The 25,874-nt window shown below is 31.1% G+C and overlaps 1 long non-coding RNA gene across 1 annotated transcript; it reads left to right on the plus strand.

The window, feature by feature from the left end:
• The first annotated feature begins 1,576 nt into the window (after window positions 1-1,576).
• LOC134706966 (uncharacterized) lies at window positions 1,577-12,189 on the plus strand. Its single transcript, XR_010105673.1, has 4 exons — window positions 1,577-1,639; window positions 1,898-1,953; window positions 10,847-11,035; window positions 12,069-12,189. It is a non-coding gene; the product is annotated as an uncharacterized LOC134706966 (long non-coding RNA).
• The last annotated feature ends 13,685 nt before the right edge of the window (window positions 12,190-25,874 follow it).

Genomic DNA, 25,874 nt, shown 5'->3' on the forward strand with positions numbered 1-25,874 from the left:
ATTAGTCTCCTCATTTTTTTTTTCAATGTTTAAATTCCACGGGGATTTGTTTAGTACGATGCTACTATACAAATCCTTGAATTCCCTTAAGTGGGTATTTGTATTGAACATGCATATTTGAGGTAAACAAATAATATTTTATTAACGAATTTTTCATAAATTTGACATCCCTTACGATCTCGAAATATTGATATACAGTTCAATTTTATCTCAACGAAAAATCTTATAAGAGAGGGTCGAAATATACCAGAGGTAAAGTAAAACTCATAGATTAAAAATAAACTGACAACGCCATGGCTAAAATAAAAAAAGACAAACAGACACAAGACAAAACATAGAAAAATAAAGACTGAGCAACACCAACTCCACCAAAAACTGAAGAAGATTGCAAATATGGTAACATTATGCCACAGTGTGTCAACTGCATGATTTTTTTTATAATTATAAGTTCATGAAACACGAAAGAGAACTTTTGCGATTTTTGCATCTTGTGTACAGTTTTGATCATTTAACTTAAACGGTTTGTCTAGTTTAAAATAATTGCAAATAATCATTAAAGCGTTATACTCCAATTCGGATTGCAATGAAAGAGTAAAGGCCGTTCTTTTTAACATTCACTTGTTGTAAAGTTACAAAATGTGTAGTGATCAATGATATTCAAATGTTCTTGGAAACTATATCAAAATCAATGAATGATACATTGATGAATGGTTACACGTATTTATAATTGTGAAATATCACATTTCATTGTTACACATTTCCTCACCAAGGAAATGTGATAACAACTATGTAATTAATACGTACGTTCACATAAATAAAGTCAAAAGTAGTATATAGCTGTTTGATAGTCAGAAATCGATTAAGCGAAAACAAATCCGGGTAAAAGCCCTAAATCGAGGAAAGCACATCAGCTTTAAGAGGAAAACAACAGAACACTGAAAAGCTTCAAAAACTAACTCGAACATACATAAAAGTATCTTTATTTTTTTTAAAATTTAGTGACATAATGTTCGTTTCAGGAAGTTTGACAGTTTTTATCATTATTAATGCCAATGTGGGTATTTAACACGAATGATACCATCAATTCCCTATATGATAAGAAAATTCAATTCAAAACACATTTAAAATTTACGTCCCTTAATATATTAGGTTTTAAAAATTTAAACAATAAAGATGACAAACATATATATATATATGTACCCTTTCCGGATTCAAAATAGACTGTTAATGTATATTCGATTGAGCACTTAATGTTACATGTGATTTTTAACTATAATTGAACAAAATGCAATCAATGATAAGCATATAAGTGGATAAGTTAATGTTCTATTACATTCATGCATCTATAATTCTATGTGAATATAGAGATGATATTCATTTTCAGTTATCAACTTATTTTTGTTTTGTTTACCTTTTTTTGTTAAAAATGGGTTAAAATATAAGACGCAGAATGATTTATTGAACAATTTTCCTGGTAATTTGGCCAATTTTGAAATATCATAATGTGTGAAACTAATACCGCCGTGAAAATGATTCCACTATTAGGTTTGTTAAAATGTTCTTGATTCGAAATATGATGAAATCAATATATTGAAAAACTTCACTCTATTGGATTTTTACCTAAAATCGATAATAACAGGTGAGTGTTTATTATTTTGATAGAATGAAAGCATGCAAATACATTATTTGAGTTACAAAATTCGAATAAACAGAATTCAACCAAAATTATTTTATGAAGTGATTAGGAAATCATCGCAATTGGATGGTTGCAAACTTTACTGAAAACCAGCAATGTGTTAGAACCATTTTTTTCTGTAAAAAATGACAATATTGGCGAGACTTTTGTTTCAGAATCAGAATAATTATATTGTTAACGTTAATTGAATTTTAATTTCAGTTCATCAACGAAGACAAGAATATGAGGAATTCAAAATGGAATTTTCCATGTTTAAGGTAAGAAATTTCAAGATAGAATATAAATATATATATTAATTGTTTTCCTTTTAAATCTAGTTTGCATAGAGGATATAATAATGCGCTTGAATGTAAACTTTAACCTGCATATGGCGAATCAGGGGGGATAACTGCATCCACATGCGCTGCTTTTCAAAACAAAAGTTGGAGAATCTGACATTGTTTGTGTTATATAGAAATATCAGCGCAGTACGGTCTAGTCAAAAACATCTTTCAGAATGTAAGCAAAATGAAAATAAGAAAATCTCGATTCTAGATAGAACATTACTAAATGCAAGCGATTGACGGAATGGCAACGTCTGAGCTTCAAACAATCCAACCCATTTTCTGATCGAAAAATATTGGCACATTTTCGATTACCAAAGCGAATATATGACGTAGGACAAAGGAAGAATAAATTGTGTTAAATGTCGCTTCTCCATAGAATATTCTTGATGGAAGTTATTGTTTATGATTCCACACGTGTTTTCCCCTTGTTTCGTTTCGAGGCTCATAATTGTAAAACACCTGCAACCATTCTATTAGGAAGTGTATGTATTTACTTCCAGGTAGCCAGTGTTCCATGATGCAAGCTATTAGTATTATTCCTATTTCATTTATAGAAACTAACATGTAATATAAGCAAATAACATCCTCTTTAATTTTGTTCTGGTGTAGTCTTATCATGTTTGACACATATGTGTAAGACTGTTTCAGAAGACATGCACCTTTTCATAAGTTTGACCTGTACATGTTCAGTCATGGCATCTGACTGGGGGAAGAATAATTTTGTTTATTAGTTGATTTTCAATCTTTATGTAGTTCTGAATTCAAAACTGAATAACCTACTGATTCTGTTTTTATGATGTCAGTAAGAGTTGAACCCTTATCAATACTCATTATGTTTCTTATATGGTTGGGAATTGAAGTTCGTCTTGGCATGGCTCTTCCCCAGATACATATATCATATACATCCTTGATAATGAAGGGAAAGTGTTGAAGTTTGTACATTTATCTATAATTTTGAACACTTATTGTCATTGTTTTTTGCAACGATTAATGTTGTTTTACCAAAAACAAATTATTTATTGTCCAAAACTCACAGCAAACAATAAGTTCTAACAGACATCTTGTTATGTTGTCCCTTATCATACTTGCAATCATTTGATTTTAATTTGTTGCATCAATTGCAGTATATTCAACCCTTAAAGACAAGTTGATATGGTGAAGATGGGATTATTTAGAATAGTAGCCAGAGTATATAAATACGTTTTTAACCTTTCTTTTCCAGATTCTTATAACTGCTAGTCGAAAAAATTGATGAAATCTCCCCTCAACTATAAAAGCACTGCTACAATTCTATCAATGGTATAGATATATATCAAACTAACAGTATTTCAATAGTACATGTGCTATCATTATTTAATCCATAGCAACTATGTGTATGCAATTCAAAGACTTGTTTGGTAATTTGGTTCTGTGTTGTGTTGTGTTTGTTTTTTTTCAACTGGGTGAAATATGTGTAAAAATGTCAAAAAACATATAAATGTGTTGTTCATAAAGCTGGACATGTGATTTTTGATAGCATCTGACATATCAACACTGCAAGTACTATCTGTATTAATTATTGAAACTAAACATGCACTACACTACAGACCAGTAAAAGTATGTGATGGCCTATATTTGTACTCAACTGTTACGATTTTTACTGGACCAGTCTGAATTGGTCTGAAATTTACTTGATAATACTCGACTGCAGTCTGAACCATACTTAAAACAGTCTGAATTTTTAAATTGTTATTTGGATGGAGAGTTGTCTCATTGGCACTCACACCACATCTTCCTATATCTATGAACTATGTTATATGAGTCTAAACCATGTTCGACCTAGTCTGAACCATGCTCGACATAGTCGGAACCATATTCGACCTAGTCTGAATCATGTTCGACATAGTCTGAACCATACTCGACCTAGTCTGACCCAAACTCGACCACGTTCTAACCAACCAGGACGTATTATTTGTATATATCCACTGTGTTTCATCAATTCATAAAATGTTTTAAAAAAAATAAAACAACTTGAAATTTAAAAATGTATTCAATATAGTATTGCAATTAAATTTTTACAATAATCAATAATAATATAACCTCAAAACAATATTCATCAACACTTACATAATAATATAAATCAACTTTATAAATAAAAAAAAGCTGATCAAACAATCTCAAAAATTAATTTTGATTTATTTTTTAAATGTCATCAATAATCTTTGAATGTTTCTGAAGCATGTTTGACTGTCCCTTTGGTATCTTTCGTCCCTCTTTTATGGTAACTGGACTATTTTCACCATTAACTTAAGCCTAGTATAGATTTATGATGTCAGTTGAGTGTAGTAAATAATGCAATGATTTTTTGTTATTGATACATTTATAAAATATAAAGCAACTTCATATTTTTTTTAAAAAGTCAGACCTTTATTTTGTTTTGTTTAACCAAGAGTTTAATATAATCATGATTATAGAGTTTCCATAGCAATCCTCGATAACCTTTTCAAAAAAAAGAAATATGTTCAATATTAAGAGTACAAATTGATTAAATTTAAGTATATTTTGTAAATTCAAATGTAGCATAACGTTTGCCTTTTCGCCATCGTATGTGACGTCATTTTTTTAATTGCGTTAACGCCTGGACTGATTCTGGTGTGTCTATGCTGTATTGAACTTGGCATCATGTATTCGGGTTTAGTTTTCTGTAATAAGTTAATACTTTAGTTTCATTATGAATATATCTTTCACATTCATTTGTTAAAATTGACTGTTTGCAATAGCATGAATCGTTCTATATAATAGTGTTCTTATCCCGGGCATAATACAATGCCGTATTTAGCAAAACCTTTTCAACTTTTGATCTTCAGTGCTGTACAACTTTGTACTTTTTTCACTTTCGATCTTGTATATCTGGGCGTTATGTATTCGGGTTTAGTTTTCTGTAATTAGTTTTTACTTCAATTTCATTATGTATATCTCTTTCATATTCATTTGTTAAAATTTACTGTTTGCAATAGTGTGAATTGTTTTATATAATATGAATGTTCTTATCCTGGGCATACAGACAATGCCGTATTTGGCAAAACCTTTTCAACTTTTGATCTTCAGTGCTGTACAATTTTGTATTTTTTTCGTCACTGGTGAGTCTCGTGTGGACTAGACGCGTTTTTGGCGTATTGAATTTTAAACCTGATGCTTTTTGTTATCTATTAATCATGCTTTTCTTTGTCTAATATGTTCTGCTTTTTATTTGTATTGTAGTCCTGTAATTTTTTGTTTTCATTTCAATGTTATATTTAACTGTGCCATTAAAGTGCGAGGTTTGGCATGCCTTAAAACCAGGTTCAACCTACCACTTTTATTCCCCTTTAAAAGTGTCCTGTACCAAGTCAGGAAGATGGCCATTGTTATAATATTGTTCGTTTCTGTTTTCTCTTATTTTTGAGATAAGACGTGGCACGGTACTTGTCTATCCCATATTCATGTATTTGGTTTTGATGTTATATTTGTTATTCTCGTGGTGTATTGTCTGTTGCTTGGTCCGTTTCTGTGTGCTGTTGCGTTTCGGTGTTGTGTCGTTGTTCTCCTCTTATATTTAATGCGTTTCCCTCAGTTTTGGTTTGTTGCCCCGATTTTGTTTTTTGTCCATGGATTTATGAGTTTTGAACAGCGGTATACTACTGTTGCCTTTATTTATTGCTCAACTTAAAGGCATTGCATACAAAACGCTCTTAACGAGGCTCCTGGGTACAAAAATTTTAGCAAAAAATTAAACCTTTACTTTTTCATTACAAGTTTTATTTATTACACTATTAGTTGTTACTTTATGATATGGTACAAAAAACAACCCACAAAAATGATTTGGTTTGGCCCCAGATGACTTTAAAACTTGAAAAAGCTCCAAATTATCTCCCTTTGAAGCGAAAATGCCATTTTTTGGCCTTAAATTTGAAATATCTTTTTTAACTCATTGGTGACCTATATTTTTTATTATTGTTTTCAAATAAGCTGTACATAAACTAAATTATTGTAAAATTTAAGCGATTTCTTATATTAGGTTATTTTTTTATTGCGATATTTCCTCTTTTTCTCCTATTAGTTCAACAGAAAAATAGGACATTAACAAAAATGTATGCTTTTTCCAGAGGCAGATTTTAGCTTAAATGAACGGTGACCCCATTTTTTTTTCATTTTTCTTTTAAGTATATGATAAAGTTCATTTATGAAAAAATATAGCGAAATCCTATATTAGAAAAAAAAATCATTTATACCCAGGAGCCCCCTTAAGTATGGTTTTATAAGCTCAGTACAAAGTAAAACTAAAAAATACTGAAAATCAATTCGGAAAGTCCATAATCACATGGCAAATTCAAATAACAAAACGAATCAAAAACGAATGGACAAGAACTGTCATATTCCTGCCTTGGTACAGGGATTTTCAAATGAAGAAAATGGTGGATTAAATGTTTAACAGGTAAAATAAAACCCCTTGTTTCTTAAACTCGTGTATTACTTATATAGTATATTCGAAAGGCCTTATTATTTAAGTTAAACAGGATGACGAATTTTGAATAAGTGTCATTTGAATGTAATACCTTGGACCAGGTATTATATCATTAATGAGTTTGTCCCAAGCAGAGGTAATACGTTATACTTCTCCTGGCCACTAATCAGAAGAACAATTTTATTAATTTCTTTAATGTTAACCCTTCTTGATAAAAATAATATTTAATATTAAAATAATTATTTTTATAATAATAGACATATTCTAATATAAGATTAAACAATTTATTAATGTTGTTGGCTGTTGTTATATATGCCAGTTAAAAATACATTTATTTTTTAACATTTAAAAAGTAGAGGTTATTTGGTCCTTTATGGTCCAGACTAATCGAGTATTGTTTAGACCTTTGGTTAAATATGGTTAAGGGAAGAAAAACAGTTCGAGAATGGGTTCCGACGGTTTCAGACTGGTCAAGTAAAGGTTCAAACTTTTTTAATGGCAAAGACAAGGGTCAAGTACGATTCAGTACAGTCGAGTATGGTTTAGACTGGGGTCGAGTTATGTCAAGTAAAAGTCAGACCAATTCAGACTGGTCGAGTGAAAATCAGTACAGTCGAGTACAGATATAGGCCATTTCAGACTTTTACTGGTGTGTAGCGTTATTAAATGACTTCTTGATTTTATTTTATAATTCTTTATTTTGTATTTCTTTACCTAATACTATAAACTTGTGCATTTTTTTCTAGTGAAGCATAATATAATATATGTTTTATGATTATGACCTGTAATTATCAGTTTATTTGGTTAATCATTCCATAGAATTTATTTGGTTAATCATTCCATAGAATTTATTTGTTTAAATTCTATTTTCTAAATATTGTTTTCTGCAATATTGTTAATGACTAAATGAGAATTGGCAATGATAATGACTTTATGACTGTTATTTCCCCTTGGTATGATAGATCTGTGTAAATTCGAGAATTTGCAATGTCTTCAACATTTTCAATGTTCTGTTCAAAATTAAATTACATGCAGTATGAAGAGAAATAGTTTGTACTTAAAGTTTGAATTCTCCTGTTTGATTCCATTTTTTTTTCTCTTTTCGTGGAGAAATTATTTGTTTGAATATACTTTAGAATCAACCCTATAGACTCTTTTGTTCTGAGATTGCTCGTAGACCAACCCTAAAAAAAATCAAAAATGAGTAATGATTTTTTTCCCACAACATCTAAAACTTAAAAAGGCAAAAAGTCAAGATATATATCACTTTTTGCTTTTTTCCTTTTACATTATAATAAAATAAGTCTTGCAAATTTCTGAATACACTTATCCTTAAATAAATCCTGTGTGCTATTTTAATATGTTCGAACACAGGTCTGATGTTGTTTGCAATAGATGAGGAACATATTTGCATGTCAACATAAAGCAGAGTTATAGGTCGCTAGTCTTTTTAAATATAACATTCAATTTTCCTACTGTTTGTATGCATGTTACAATGATTTGTCTTTGCAAAATAGACAAAGAACCTTCTTCAAAGCTAAAGGTAGAGGATTTGAATAAATAAAATTTAAGGTAATTCCATAAAAATATATAAAACTATGCTGTGTATCCATCCAACCTTTGTGATCTAATAATTTTTCTTGGTTTCAATTCATTCAGACATTTTCGAGCTGTTAGTTTTCCCTCTGCTTCTAATATTTGGTTTTCCGAAAAACAATTGATGAAGGAGGAGTTATTTCTATCAAAATTAAAATATCTCATGTTCCACATGCATTTTTTATTAAAAAAAAATAAAAATATGTAGATGTTTCTCAGTTCTTCCAATATTTTAAGTAGATCAAAGATGTCGCCCCAATTCTCAGCTACTGACTTCACGAATATTTTTTATTGTTATGTCTTTTATTCCAAATTATAAAGTATTTTGTAATTTTTCGTCTTCTCCTTCCTATTGTGCATTTGCATTAACAATTTTAAATTGTAAAAATATACGAATTAACTCTCGCCGCGATATAGCCTTTTTGTGCTAATGCAGCGTAAAGCAACCAACAATCAATCAATCAATCATTAACAATTAAACCATTTATTTTCTTAAAGTTTTAAATATGTCCTGTTTAAATATTGTTTAAATTTATATTTATAATAAAGTGGAAAATATGTTTTCCCTCTCATTGTGAATTTCAATAACCCCCAAAATACATGGAGTCTACATATCATGATTCTTCCAAAGTATCTTTCTTTGTGAGTGATATTGATATACAGTGTCTGATATATACTGTTAATCTCAGCAACATTATATTTGTTATGTATTAAGCTATTATTAAAAGCTTCAAGATACCCCTCTCCTTTTATGGTTATCAAATTTAAACACACCGAAACAGAAGAATCATATGTCTTAACATATTATCAAAAGTCAGTGGATATAAAAATAGTCCAAACGACTTTGTTTAGTAGCAGCAATTCTCCATGTAGGACTTTTCTTGTCTGGGATTATTACTCTCCTAATATCCAATGAGTTTTTAATTTCTATTATATTTGTTTCATAAATGTTCAAGTGTATCAATTTCTTGATATTGACCTAAACTCCAGTCTCCTGTTAGAATGATTGAAGAATGTATTATTTGAACCCTCTGAACTTCTGAGAAAATATCTGGATTATCAGTATTTTGCCATATATACCAGCTTAAGTTACTCGAACTCATGAATGGTCGAATTTAAAATTAGCTAACTTCCTTTTTTTTGTTTATATTCTTTATTAACAATGCATTTGAATTTAGCATTCGTAAGTAAAGCAATCCACTACTGTGTCCGGTAAACAAGCAAAAACAAGATTGGTAACCTCGTTCATTTTTCACTTTTTCATTCCCTTTGTCTTGTACAATATGAATCACATAAAATAGTTATATCATATTTGAATTGCAACTATCAAATATATCTGTACTGACAGTCCCCTGCAATTAAGAACTCATATAATGAATCCATCAAACTAAATACTTAATAACAAAACTTCATCTTTGATTTTGTTCGGTTCCTTGTTTTTTTTATGTGTAACATTTATGTATTAACCTGTCCAAAATTGCATCCTGGTCTGTTTTAAATTGAACATATTCAAATAACGGCATCAGATTAGCAATGCTTTAGGATTTGAAGTCACTAACTTAATTCTGATTATTAACTTAATCACATTCTGCTTTATTGTCGATTGAACTGCCGTTCAAATTTGTTTACAAATTGCTAGATTTCGTAATCATTGGGGAAAATAACGGCAGATTTATTTTTTTCTATAACTAGTTGTATATGGTATTTACTGTTATTATTAAACGAACCTACATAAGACCGCTAGTGTTTTCGTTTGAATGGTTTTACATTTGTCATTTCGGGCACAATATAGCTGACTATACGGTATGAGCTTTACTCACTAATAAAGGCCAAACAGTGATCTAAAGTTGATAATTTCTGTGTCATGTTGGTCTCTTGTGGAGAGTTGTCGCATTGACAATCATACCACATATTCTTCTTTTTTATTCGAAGGCAAAGATTCTTTTAAAATGATTCTCCACTTTACTTTTTTGTTCCATATACGAGAAGAATAAATGGTGACTAGGATGTCAATGCTCTCACCAGTTAGCCTTAAGACTTTTCTTTTTCTTATTTCAGTCTATAAATAGGCATAAGTGTGTACGGGAGGCATAACTTGATTTCATCTGATTAAAGAAATCGGAGGAAATCGAGCTTTTAAAGAAAAATAACTAATGTAAAAGATGATGCACACACAGAAAGATCAAAGAAATTTTTATAAAACTGCTTCGGAAACATTAAAACTATTTTGAAGAAGTTTTCGAGTGTTTTAAAAAGAAATTTAATGTCTTTGCTAAATCTTGTCAACCTGAAAGATGAATTTTAGAGGCAAAACTTCTCTCGTTTATAAATATTGATATCATTCCTTCGACGTTCAAACATTTAGTTCCTTGCCCCATTTTATAGTTACCCCTTATCACAACTGTTTCCCAACTCATAGAAGTAGATAAACTTAATTGTGCTGAAAGAGCAAAATATGATATAAGTTTTAAGAATTTGACTTTTGTTTTTTGCCTTACAACAGGAAAGGCTATATCAGTAGGCAGTGCTCTGGTATTACTTCATCATTTAAATTTTTAATATATTTAAATAATGTTACAATATGACATGTATATTATTTTTAAAAAAAGTTGACGTGTAACGATTATTTTGTTGAAACTGTTGCATATGTGGTGTTGTTGCTTATTCACATATTAAAATTACGACATTTCGTCATTTGAAATGAACAAAAAAAAAACATCAGTTCTAATGCTATCCTTATTTCAGACGAAATACCTACACTACCTCTTCCATTGTGTCCAAAATTACCGGCATTTGAGATTAGGGCAGCGACATTTGCCTTTTCTAGACCACTAAATGATACAGAAAAGAACTTTGCAAAAGAAGGATTCAGAAAAATGTCTGACGGATCCATTGAATGTGTCTTTTGTGGAATCGAAAAATGTGTAAACTTGAGTGAGTTCTTTTTTTTTTATTAAGATCTAAAATATTTTCTTTAGGTGTATTGCAAGATAAATTATCAATTCAGATATGCTTCTGCTTTCGTGAGAAAGTACTATGTCTGGCTCAATTACATTTCACCTACAACCAATGTATAGAAACCCTTCTGACAAATCTCATTTCAAACCAATAAAAAATTACAGCTATCATATTGGATGAAGTTTGCTTCACAGACTATTCAGACCAGTTGAATTTCAAATAAATTCAAGAACAAACTAACCCTTCTAACTATTTATTTTGCGAACAAAGATGCGTGTCATTCATTTAGGCATTATTCTTCACATGAAACATTTCAATTGAAAAGTAAAATTACAAAAATACTTAACTTAGGGGAAAATCAATTCGGAAGTCCATAATCACATGTCAAAATCAAATAACAAAACACATCAAAAACGAATGGAAAAGACTGTTATATCATCTCCCTACTCTAAAAACAAATCCAAAATTATCATCAAAATCACTGAACTCAACAAGGTACTCCTGTCTCTTCATAGCAAAATTTCCTTTTTTGTTCATATTATTTAATCCCAAGATAATTTTTCTAGGAAATCATCTTTTTAACAATTGGCCTTTTTATGACATTTATATGGGTTTCAATCTTTGTTTTATATATAAAATAAAAATGGAAACGGGGAATGTGTCAAAACGACAACAACCCAAACAAAGTGCAGATGACAGCAGAAGGCCACCCAGAGGTCTTCAATGCAGCGGGAAAATCATGAATTCATAGGCTGGATTCAGCTGGACCCCTAAACAATAATCAGTACTAGTTCACCTAAATGGACAGCACTCTTAACTCCAAAACATATAAATCAACAAAATGTTTTCAAATACAGTCTTGCATAACACAGGCTAGAATTTCATGACTTGGGACAGAAGTATTAACGCGGCGGGTTTGAACAGATAGTTCGTATTTTTTAACTGCTCCATGTGTATCCACATACGAAGACCAGTTCAACTAAATGAAACCATTTCGTTTTGTTTCTAGGCATCAAATGGACAATTTACGAAGTTGCAAGACTCCACAATTCAAGCTGTTGGATGCAAGAACAGAACCTGGATTACATTTGTCGGCGAAGCATTCTGATAAATTCACGGAGATCACACGGTAAATTTATTATCATTTACATGCTTAAAAGTATCACATGAACGTTAAAACATCAAGTCCCAGGGATGTTTCTGACCGATTTTAGTTTCATGTACATTCTCTTTTTAATACTTATTTTGGCTTTTACTCTTTAGTAACTTAACTGCGAGTACTTCCAAGTCGAACTGTATTGTTCATACAAATAAGAAATAACGATTAAAATCATAGGCAGCCTGGATTTTGACAATATATTCATCACTTATAACTTGAAATACATGATCATTCTATAAGTTAGAGACTGGGGTTACAGCAGAAGTTCGCTCTTTGTATTTTTTTATTTCCATAAAATGTTATTATTTCTACAGAGTTTCTGTAATGTTATTTTTGATAGCTGAAATAATTACTTGTCCCTTTGCTTATTTATCTGTATAAATAACAATTAGTTTATAGTTTTATACGATTTTTAATGTAGATTTTGTTTTCGCGATTTTATCTTTTTATATCCCAAATATAAGTATGTCTAAGTTTCGTGGTAGTTCAATTTGTACTTTTGAATATATCCATTAATCAAGTTCTTCTTAGACATCAAATACTTTTCAACATGTCCAGAATATGAGTTCTGTGATTTATAGTTTCTTTGAGTCCGTCAAGAAAGTACATTTATACTGCAATTAGTTGTATTTATTTCCTAAATATAGTAACAAAGCTATATTTTGTATTATGTCAATTTCATCATGGAACACTTTCTCCACAATCAGGGGTCTATTTAGGAATGAAAATAATTTTGACATTTCTATGTCGATTTAAAAGCTATCAATGTATTAATTTGAATAGCAGTATAAAATCAATATTAGGTCAAAGTCATAAAAATACAAACTTTATTAAACTGCAAAACTGGACAAGGGCCTGACAAAACATTGCTCTTCCCCAGTTTCTCAGCCTCATACAAAAACGTTTACTAGTATATTTTCCTGACATTGACCTAATATTGTACATTTATTGTATTGTACAACTTCTGTTTAATTTTCGTAGAGAAATTCATTTATATCTAATATTTGTTGAGCTAGATTGCTAACAAATAAGAGTACATTTCGTATAAATAATAATATAACACCTCTACACGCTCAAAAACACAAGTGTGTTGTCTATCTCTCGATTGCCTTTAGTGACAAGGTAACTGACATTTTTATATAGCGACGAGGTTATGTGGTGTAGAGCGCTGGGCATGAGGCTAAACAAATGTTGCTGTAGTGTATCAAAGGTGTGAGTTTGAATCTTGCTAAAGGATGGACAAAAATTGTGCTTACAAAAATTGCTAACTAAACTTTAGTAGCATAAAAATCTCTAACACTGTTGGGATCAATTTTCAGACTTATAAATATAAGTACATCTAACTTAGTTTCAACTCTACGACATATTTTATTCATCGGATTACCAGTGATGGTGATACAAGGCTAAAATACATTCTATCTATCTATTAGATGGTGACGTTCCCTTGTCACCATCTTGCGGTGTATATGTAAAGCAAAATGTTGTACCACATGACAATATTTCATACCTATGTATTATGAAATATTGTCCTGATCTATGGAAAAATGTACAGAAAAGGACAAATTTGCATAGTGAAATTGTGTCTGTATATTGTCATATTTCACAGATGAATACTGTGAAACTTTGTCTTGTTAAAGGGAGGTTATCTTTTGGTAATATTTTGTGAGTATTGAGACACTATTTCATAAACAGATTGTCATGGAATTTTGTTGTCATAAAGGGGAGGCTATCAACATATATTCAAATTAGAGAAGGTCTATAGGAATGTTTGTGTATATATATTCAAAATAAGTGATTGCCAGTAAATTACTTGTATTTGTAGAGTTAATGTAATACAATAAAACATACGATTGAGAGTTGTCTCATTGGCACTCATACATCTTCATATATCTATTTGACAAATCTTTATTCTATGATAAGTTAATTTTGGATGTAACGCGTCTTCTGATTGGTTGAAGTTATTTTGTTATGAGCCCATAGACATAATTTAATCTTTTGAACGTGACGTCATCAGCGTTTTTTCATGGTTTTCTACGATTTAAAATGGAATTTAGAACTAAATTACATGATATGTCTGTAATATTTTTTTTGTTTATTCGAAATAACATAAATAATGAGGTGCACACTGTTAAATAACCCGCTACGCGCGTTATTCAGTGTGCACCAAATTTTTTATGTTATTTTTCATAGACAAAAAAAGTATTAAAGTCATTCCTTAAATAAACCATTTGTAAAGTATCTATGCAAATTTGAATCTCACTATTAGTAATAATAAAATTCCTTACTATACAAAACCATTTTAGTTATTAATCTATGAATGTGCATGATGCATGCTTGTGTTCTATTTCTAATTGCGTAAAAGATTTAAAAAAAACAGTATTGATCAGTATTTCATAGCAAAGTATTGTCATGAGCAGAATTTCATAGTGATATATTGTCCAGAAGGAGGTGACAAAATTTCGTGGACAAAGACACTATTTCATTATGAAATACTGTCAGTGTACAATATTTCATTATGAAATACTGTCAGCGGACAATATTTTATGTGAAATTATGTTCGACAGACAATATTTCATGGAGGACAATATTTTATGTTATATTTATATATCTCAACTTGTACGATTCGCTCGTGTCTGTAACAATATTTTAGAGTTTAACGAGAGAAATTTATGTATAACTGAAACATTATTACACCACGGTTTTCGATATCACAAACTAGTCAAAACATTTACTAAATTTCATCATCAGTATAAGGACATCACTCGTAAATTTAGCTCAACAGGTATTTCACATCCAATTTTTTATGGAAATATTCTTTGTTTAGCACAAAAATGTCAGTATTCACCTCAGAAACTAACAAAACCTTTAAACAAAAGAAGTATTATTTTAATTTGAGTTTCCTGTGTACAATTTGGAAATTAGTATGGCGTTCATTATCAGTGAACTAATATATATTTGTTTAGGGGCTAGCTGAAGGACGTCTCCGGGAGCGAGAATTTCTCGCTACATTGCTGTTGTTTTTTCTAAGGTCGGGTAGGTGTCTCTTTTAGATTTATGAGTTTGACTGTCCCTTTGGTATCTTTCGTCCCTCTTTCACGTATTCCCAATTTCCTTTAGGCCCGAGAGATGATATTGGTCGAGGGTATTACGGTATGTGATACAGATTTTGCCATGTTTTATACACTTTATTATATATTCCAAACAGGAGACTTATATTATATGAACTGTTTTCTGATCCAAACCACTGGGTTACCTTAAGTTCTACTTTTGTCTTGATTTAAAAGCATTAAAAGAACTGCTTAATTAGTACCCCAAGCACCGGGTTTATCTTACAATTTGCGTGCTGTTGTTTAAAAAATATTTTGTTTATTATTAAATTTTTTTGTGTGTTTTGTATTTTTAGCTCACCTGGCCCAAAGGGCTAAGTGAGCTTTTCTCATCACTTGGCGTCCGTCGTCCGTCGTCGTTAACTTTTACAAAAATCTTCTCCTCTGAAACTACTGGGCCAAATCAAACCACACTTGGCCACAATCATCATTGGGGTATCTAGTTTAAAAAATGTGTGGCGTGACCCGGTCATCCAACCAAGATGGCCGCCACGGCTAAAAATAGAACATAGGGGTAAAATGCAGTTTTTGGCTTATAACTCAAAAACCAAAGCATTCAGAGGAAATCTGACATGGGGTAAAAATGTTTATCAGGTCAAGATCTATCTGCCCTGAAATTTTCAGATGAATCGGTTAACCTGTTGTTGGGTTGCTGCCACTGAATTGGTAATTTTGAGGAAATTTTGCTGTTTTTGGTTATTATTTTGAATATTATTATAGATAGAGATAAACTGTAAACAGTGATAATGTTCAGCAAAGTTAGATTTACAAATAAGTCTACATGACCGAAATGGTCAGTTGACCCCTTTAGGAGTTATTGCCCTTTATAGTCAATTTTTAACCATTTTTCATAAATCTAAGTAATCTTTTACAAAAATCTTCTCCTCTGAAACTACTGGGCCAAATTAATCCAAACTTGGCCACAATCATCTTTGGGGTATCTAGTTTAAAAAATGTGTGGCATGACCCGGTCAACCAACCAAGATGGCCGCCACGGCTAAAAATAGAACATAGGGGTAAAATGCAGTTTTTGGCTTATAACTCAAAAACCAAAGCATTTTGAGGAAATTTGACAGGGGATAAAAATGTTTATCAGGTCAATATCTATCTGCCCTGAAATTTTTAGATGAATTGGACAATCGGTTGTTGGCTTGCTGCCCTCCAATTGGTAATTTTTAAAGAAATTTTGCCGTTTTTGGTTATTATCTTGAATACTATTATAGATAGAAATAAACTGTAAACAGCAATAATGTTCAGCAAAGTAAGATCTACAAATAAGTCAACATGACCTAAATGGTCAATTGACCCCTTAAGGAGTTATTGCCCTTTATAGTCAATTTTTAACAATTTACATTAACTCGGTAAATTTATGTAAATTTTTACCAAATATTTTTCTCTGTTACTAATGGGCAAGGTTCATTATAGATATAATTGTAAGAAGCAAGAACGTTCAGTAAAGTAAGAACTTCAAACACATCACCATCACCAAAATACAATTTTGTCATGAATCCATTTGCGTCCTTTGTTTAATATGCACATAGACCAAGGTGAGCGACACAGGCTCTTTAGAGCCTCTAGTTTATAGATGTATTTAGTGTGCCAAAAAATATGAAAACTTGACGTTCGTGACGTCACATGTACATACCAAACAATGACGTCATTCAATAAATTGCGACACGCCCGAATGACCGTTCTATAGGACCTATTTTGAAGTAAAATTTTAATTTCTTAAGCTTACATAAATAAAAACTGACTTAATGTACAAAAAAAAACTAAAAAAAAGTTGCACGATATGGATTAAACAGCAGGCTTTTTGTCAATTATTCAAAACTACTGAATTTACTGCTTAATATATGATAAATACCAATAAAGAACATTTCATATCTTTTAAATATATATGTAAGTACATATTATGTTTTTTCGTCTGCCGAACGTGCAAACCATCATGTGTACTCAATGTATTTTAAAACAACCCTTATTATTAAGATACTGAGTGTTATGAGGCATTCTTTGGTGGTTGCATCTGCCTCCAGCTGAACAATTGTTTACTTTTTAAGCTATATTATAGCAATCTGTGTTTATATAAAAAGTATTTTCTCTATTTTTCAGTTGTGGTAAAATATTCAAATGGCACATGTTTCATTCTGCTGTCAATAATACATTGTTTTAAGTTTTTTCTCCGCATCATAGTTTCGTTAATTTCATTGACCTTGTTTCTTGTAAAATATTGATTGTTTTAATATGGTGTATATAATTATGTCAGAATTCAAATGGAGCAGACAGATTGTCGTAATTTATCCGCATCACTTTTTTTTTGCTAAAGACAAGTACATGCATGAAGTGTAACACCCCTTAATTGTGTGATACACTTTTGAGAGGGAATTTGATGTTTTCTATACCACGATTCATTTCAAAGTACTTTATGACAATTCCATTATACCAATCAGTATTAAATTTTGCATTGGTGTTAGCATGATTTTACTTTGTATCCACGTATTTGTAGAAGATTTTTAAGTGTTTTAAAAGGACGAATTTTCAGTATAAATTCAATAGTTTTGTAGACATTTGAAGCCCAAACTTTCTATATGTTTAAATACGCAAATAGAAAATCCGATAACTATACCATAAAGTCAAATCACGCACATTATTAACTCCGAGGAAAATTCAAAACGGAAAGTCCCTAATCAAATGACGACACGTTTTTGGGAATTATAGCAATACTTTCGGTTGAGAATTTTGTATTCGTTGCTGCAACAAATGAGCTTAAGAAATCTGTCATTTTCTCCCTCCCCTACCTTGTTTACCCCTATTACTTCACGTGATTTGGACAGCTCATTGCTATTAAATCTCAATTCGATTGGATTAAGTCGTTATTAGTTTATCTTTAAGCTCTTTGCGTTTTTTCATAAATATATAATGATTAATCAAACGGGCAGGAATTTGTACAGTAACTTAAATGACCTCCAAACTGGACACTAGATGAGACCATATTATTTTTTTATAAATTAAACTAAAGGTATGTACGATCAGATTGCCACTTCTTACATTTTCACAAAATTCCACATGAGTACAGTAAATATATTATTTGTGATATCCTTTTTTGGAAAAAAAAGAGGAATTCATAAAAAAAACACGTTGAATTCCTTTAAACAAGCCATTTTTCGAACATAATTACCGAAATGAATTTTACGTACTGCTACGCCGGATAAATTATTGTTTATCACAAGCATATTTCTGTTTTAAAGAACTTATATATATATATTAGCAAGATAGCATGTTATGTACTCGATTTTACAAATGCAAGTGATTTTCGATGTGAATTAGGAAACAAAATATAACTCTGTTTTTTTTTCCTTTAAAAGACGAAATTGCCTCTTAAACTATTTAATTTTAGGACGAGACACATTTTCTGACGAAATAATTAAAGAGGCATTGTCGAAGGGAATTTCTGGCGATAGAATAAAGAATGCAGCAATTGAGTTCTTCATGGAGTTCGGTAATTATTAATTGTGAAGATTGTGGGGTCATTCAATTATATATTTCAATGGGGAAAAAAATCACATCAAACTTTTTCTGTAAAGATTATAAATGTTTTCTTTATCTAAAACGTTTACCCGGATGGACGCAGCAACAGCCCTAAAAAACTTTGGATGACTTGATTCACATAGCATCTTTAAATTTTATCATCCGTACAAAGACATCATTGGGAATATTAATCAACATGCAGACATCTTATACGTTCATATATTTCTCACCCCATTTTATGGTAATATTCTTTACAAAGCACAAAGATATCTGCATTCAACTAAAAATCTAACCAAACCTTTAAATCACTTATTCAGAAGGAATATAGTTACGATCTGTAAGGTAATTAAGGATGGCATATGTTGGAAATGATATTGACTAGGTCTTTGCATCAGAAATAAAGACTTTGATTCTAAAACAAGTTGTAGGCATGATACTGTTTATGTTCTTCTCATATATCTTATGATGGTATTATTTTAAACCCCTAACGGGAGGGACTGTGGTTAATTTTCATATGACTAAGACATTATCTAACAACCAGTTTAAATGGGGTCTTGTGCTGACATTTTAGTAACTGCTAGAAACTATTTCACCTTTTATTCGAGAGGACCAATTATTGGAAAGAAAGTAATGAAAAGGGTATAATCATGGAAATAGGAATACTGATTTCGTTAATGATTCGATCCGCCAAAAAAACCTGTCTTATATAGACTGTGATAAAATGATTAACAACTATTTTGATCTGAGCGTCACTAGTGAGTCTTCTGTAGACTAAGCGCGCGTCTGGAGTAAGAAATTCTAAGCCTGGTACCTTTTATAAGTTTTTGCACATCTAATTTGTATTCTTTAAATTGCAGAATAAGATCAATTAGAACTAAGAAAGTCTAGTGTACTTTTTATAAAAAATACAGCGATGTGGTATGATTTCAAATAAGACAACTATATACTATTATGTTATGTTTGTTTATAATCTTAACTACGATGGAATGAAATGTCCGAGACGACATTAAAGGGTAATGGCGATGGTTAATTAAATTGTGTTAAAAATTTGGATGTTGATACTTTGTAGCTATTTCATACACTTTGAATTGTTTTATATTGGACTTGGCAGATCTGAAATACTAGTGCGTTTTTTTTCTTTTAAGTATGTATATTTCAAATCGAATTTAAGAACTAAAAGCTCAACAAATGTGCTATTTCCTTTTAAAACAACAAACTCAGGTAATTTTAGCCTTATATATAGCAGTTGAAGCTAACAATGTATGAATGTAAATGAATCATTCTTATTCAACAAAAGATAATACATTCTACCGTTTTCCTTTCTACTCTACTAGCGTTGTATTTTTTCAATGATTGGAAATAAACATGCGTAATATTGTATATTTCTTTTAATGCAGGTACTTATCCAGAGGTTAGCGACTTGGTAGAAATTAATTTGGATTGATGATATGGAGATCAGATGTAAACAACAAAAAAACAAAATTACACGAAAGTGCTGGTTTACAATTCTATATGTATGATTTTACAAATACTTAAGATATTTTATACCTCATGAGATTCTTCTATGTTTCTATTTTTAATATCTTACTTTCGTTGTTTTTTTTAAAAATATATTGCATCTGATGAGCATGTTGCAAATATTTGTTAACATTTTGATTGTTTATTTATTTTTAAGCACTTCTTATGGGTTATGCCCTTTGTATGTGCATTACATTTTCTAATCTGTGCGTCCGTTGGTATGTTCGTTCGTCCGTTCGTTCATCCGTCCCGCTTCCAGTTTAAGTTTTTCGTCGAGGTAGTTTTTTATATAGTTGAGGTCCCATCAACTTGAAACTTTGTATACACGTTTCTTATGATATAATATTTCTAATTGTAATGCCAAATTAGAGGTTTTATCCCATTTTCACGGTTTAAAGAATTTGAAATTGAAGATTGAGCATACGTTTACTAGAGATACATTCTTGTTATTCATTATAAGTTCCGTTTTTTAAGCATTATCTTTTTATAACATATAGATTCAAGATGATGGGTTCTATATTGTATATAAAACCGTCTTTCAGATAGTACATAGTCTCAACGTTCTTTAGTGAACTTAATATATGTTTTTTTCACTCTTTTTAAATGGCAACACAGCTATCAAAAAATGTTGGCATTTGTACCTCATACTCACTCAGGTGCATTTATTATCATAATGTAATATTTAAGTGCTTCCATGTATGTTTAACGAATGTTTTACATATCGTTTATGCAATCTACAAGACTGGATAAATTCATAACGTATTCATTGTAATGTCATAACTTCTCCCTTTTTTAATACAATATAATAACAGGAGCATCCAAGTTTAATTTTTCTATTTTGTGTTTTCAAAATCACAAAACCTAGTCGAATCTTTAATACATGTAAAATAAATTGTAAATAGAGGAATCGATGCAATCAATATCTGCAACGTTCTACATCACAAGGAGGTAACATCTAAAATTCCTATTTATTTTCAAAATCAGTCTGTTCCTATTGTATCATACAGTTACACCAAAACCATTGCACCTAAAATATTTAACTATAAACAGGCATTGCAGGACCTTGACTTAAAACAATATCTTAAAAAACCCTCCGACATGTGACTGTTCCCACTCGCCTTATAATTACAGCCCCTCTGGTCATGTTATAACTGGGGATCTAAACATAATTCAACATGAAAATCTCCGAAAGGTGATTTCTCATGGCCCTAAGTTTAGAGAACCCCAACACATCAATTGGAACCATAACTTCAAAATAATTATGGATTATATTGAGGACTACGCCAGAGCATGGGCTAAGCGAGAAGAAGTTGAACTGGAAACTTTGTCAGAATGGGTTAAAACTATCAGGTCTCTGATAAAACGTCGCATTCACAAGTTAAAAAACTGTGTGAACGATCGACCAAAGTCCGTTTTCAGAGACAAAGAGGCCATGAAATGTCTATCAACTCTTCATGATAAGTATGTTGTTGTTCCTGCGGACGAAGCTTCAAATAATATTGTCTTTGTATGTAAATCGTATTACTACGAATGTCTTGTAAAAGAATTGGGTATAACGGAGCACTCAGGTAATCCCACATACAAAGACATATCATTTGACAAGGATGAGATTTTAGCAAATCATAAGTCCTTCATGGCTTCAATAAACATTACATTGAAGACCAAATCGGAGGACTTACCTTGTTTGTATTGGATACCAAAACTTCATAAAATTCCGTACAAACAACGGTATATTGCTGCCTCATCTTCATGTTCCACTAAAGAATTGTCCATTAGATTGACTAAGATTCTGTCCGCAGTGAAAGAGGGTCTTCAAAAATACTTTGAAACTGTTTACTCGCGTAGTGGTATTAACCATATGTGGATTCTTAAAAAATCTAAAGAACTTCTAGACAATTTTAAATCTCGGTCTTTTTCTGAAATTAGTTCCATCAAAACTTTTGATTTTTCAACCCTGTATACCACCATTCCCAATGTAAAATTGAAAAATCGCCTAAAAGAAATTATCCACAATGCCTTTCAACATAAAAATGGTAGCATACGCTATAAATTTATTACTTTGGGATTTCATAAGGCATATTTCGTTAATAGTGACAAACAAAAAGGTAAAATATGCTACACAGAAGAACAAGTGGTCAGTTTGCTGGAGTTTCTTATCGAAAACATATTTGTTGAGTTTGGAGGTAGACTTTTCCAACAAATTGTCGGCATTCCTATGGGAACAAACTGTGCGCCTCTTCTTGCCGACCTCTTCTTATTTTCATATGAATCGGAGTTCCTCCAGACACTTGGCAAAAACAAGAGGATCAAAGAAGCCAGATTATTTAATTTCACTTCAGATATATTGATGATGTTCTTTCCATAAACAATCCGAACTTTTCTGATTGGGTTCCATTGATATATCCCCCAGAACTAGAGATTAAAGAAACAACAGACACCGCTTCCTCCGCCTCATTTTTAGACTTATATCTCGAATTTGACTTACACAGTCATCTCAGTACCAGAATCTATGACAAACGAGACGATTTTAATTTTGAAATTATAAATTTCCCCCACCTTAGTAGCAACATACCAACTTCACCTGCATATGGGATATATATTTCCCAACTTATTCGATATTCAAGAGCTTGCAGCTCCTACTCAGACTTTGTAAAACGTCATCAGTGTCTGAGTAGAAAGTTGATGAACCAGGGGAATGTCAAAGAACGTCTCGTCCTTTTTCTAAAAAAGTTCATCGGAAGGTACCAAGACCTTGTTGATAAATATTCCGTATCAACTTCTCAAATAATACACGATGGTCTTGATGTATATATTCTGCGTACTGATGTTGTTTATCATCTTAACAACATGTTTTACTGTTCTTTCATTTGTCTTTGTTCTATTATTAATATTACTTTTACTGTAGAATGGTTTTACGTGATATCCGTTTGACGTGGCTCGGTACTTATACATCTCGTCAATGTGTGTGTATTGGCTTTCATTTTTTGGTGGTTTGTTTTGTATATGCGACTCTTTGTATTTATTTTGTTCTTATTACGTGACTCTGTACTTTAAAAGATCCCGTCAGTATTATTTTGGTCTATTATATGTCATTATGATATATTTCTTTATGAATTACTATATACGTTGAACCACAAACGTCAAAATCATTCAATCGCGTAGTGGAATTAACTATTTTTGGATTCTCATAAATTCTACCTATAACTTTTGGACTAGTTTAAATCTCGGTCTATTTCTGTAATTTGTCCTTACATACTTTAGATTTTTTAACTCTGTATGCTTACATTGCCTATGTAAATTTTAAAACTGTTTGTATGCACATTGAACGACAAATTTATGTGACGTATACAAATTTTATGACGTCAGACACTCAAGTCAATCCATCTGTTCGTAGATAGATGTTTTTGTGTTCTGTTAAATTATCCCTTTTAGAATTGTTATGCGATGATGACTGATGTACCCATATTTTGACTATTTCATTAATTGTGACTTGATTTAACGCTTCATTTAAATATAACGGAATTTGATGAGACTGTTATTAAAGAGAGAGGGTTAGCGCTATAGAACCAGGTTTAATCCACCATTTTCTACATTTGAAAATGCCTGTTCCAAGTCAGGAATATGACAGTTCTTGTCTATTCGTTTTTGATGCGTTTTTGTTATTTGATTTTGCCATGTGATTATGGACTTTCCGTATTGATTTTCCTCTGAGTTCAGTATTTTTGTGATTTTACTTTTTGTAAATTTTAAGACTGCATGCCGCGAAAAAGAATAAAATTTAAAATGCAATATTTACAATTTGTCTTTTCCTACACGTTTTTGTATATTTCTTACAAGTTAAAATAGATATATAAAAAAGAATGTATGCGTGCCAATGAGACAACTCCTTATTCAAGTCATAATTTGTAAACGAAAATCACTATGGGTCAGAGTATGAAGACTTGGCTCACATTGAAAAGCAAGCTATAGAGAGCCACAAAAATTACTAGTGTAAAACCACTCATACATGAAAACCAACCATCTATATGAAAAACGAGTTACCATTGAACATATTTTTCCTGACCGGATAGGTGCAAACACGTACAAGGGGTTCATACGTTATTTAAGATGCGTCAACTTTCACATAACCTGAAACAAGTGAAGCATCACAATCTAGCATGATACAGTATAAGATATGAATTGAAATGGCTAGACTCAATCAAAAGACATTAAAAAAATACATACACTTAATGAATACATTTGATCTATGAAACAATGCCAACACAAAATTAATAACACAAAGGGGTTAAATGTCAAACAATTTTAGAAAGACAAACATGACTTTGAACAAAATACTGTCAAAGAAAATAAAAATACTTTTGCGGAAAGTAAGCAATTGAGTACAGAAATATAAAATGCAAAATGAATTATTTTGTTGTTTATAGTACGAGAAAAGAAGTGGAAATATATCTCCATACCGACCACAACGAGAACATGTCATCAAGATAACGGTGTTGAATGCATCAAACAAATGTAACAGTGACGTGTTTTTTCATAAACTGAGATTCATCGCAATACAGGGATAAATCTGTAATTAAAGGGGTGCAGTTAATATCCATAGGTATACCTACTATCTGTCAATACACTTTATCACCGAAACTTACATATATGTTGTCCAGGAAAAAATGTAACGCTTAAATTATATTTTCACATTTCCAGAAGGTGTATCTATCTTACTCTCCTTCATATTACAGAAAATGATTCTAAAGTATTACTCGATTTATTTCACTTGACTGGGCGGAGTTTAACCGGTTCGCTCATAATAAACCAGTCCATCTATAGATAGGTGTATTAGGATAAACTCATCAATGAAGTGTCCAGTAATTCTTTTGTAAATTCCTTTGATGGCACTGATAGGTGATTAGAAATCAGTAATAATTATAACGGCAATCATCCTTATCACACACATCTTCAAATAGACTGTCCTTATGCAAATTAAAACCTAGCTCCGCCCGATCAGTTGAAATAACATTGGTAATAAAAGTGAGAATTATATATTCAAAGTTTAAAACAATTTATACGAATTTATAGACCGTTTTAAAACAAATAAAAGGGATCATTAACTCAATTTGCAATACATTCCTCACTTTTTGATATATCGTATATCTGTTTTTCAGTAGCATATGCGTATGTTGTCTTCTAGTATGACATATACATATACCTTTTTAGTCTTTTCAATGGAATGTTAATGTACTTTATTAAAGTTTCTCATCTACAGGCTATTTTGCCGTTGATTTATGTTTATAGCTGGTTTCTTTATACATGCACAAAAGCTGATGAAAAGATGCTTTTATATATATTACTCGCAAATTCTTTTTTATTTTAAACTTTACATCTAACTATTTTCCTTTCTTTGTACAATTATGGAATTGACATCCTGAAATTGTAAACAATGGGCGTAACATGGTAAAATGCATTTTATAAGTACCCGGCCACGTCCACTTTTATTGTTTGTCTATCTAAAGAG

The sequence above is a fragment of the Mytilus trossulus genome, chromosome 1, assembly GCF_036588685.1.
Source record: "Mytilus trossulus isolate FHL-02 chromosome 1, PNRI_Mtr1.1.1.hap1, whole genome shotgun sequence".
Taxonomy (NCBI): domain Eukaryota; kingdom Metazoa; phylum Mollusca; class Bivalvia; order Mytilida; family Mytilidae; genus Mytilus; species Mytilus trossulus.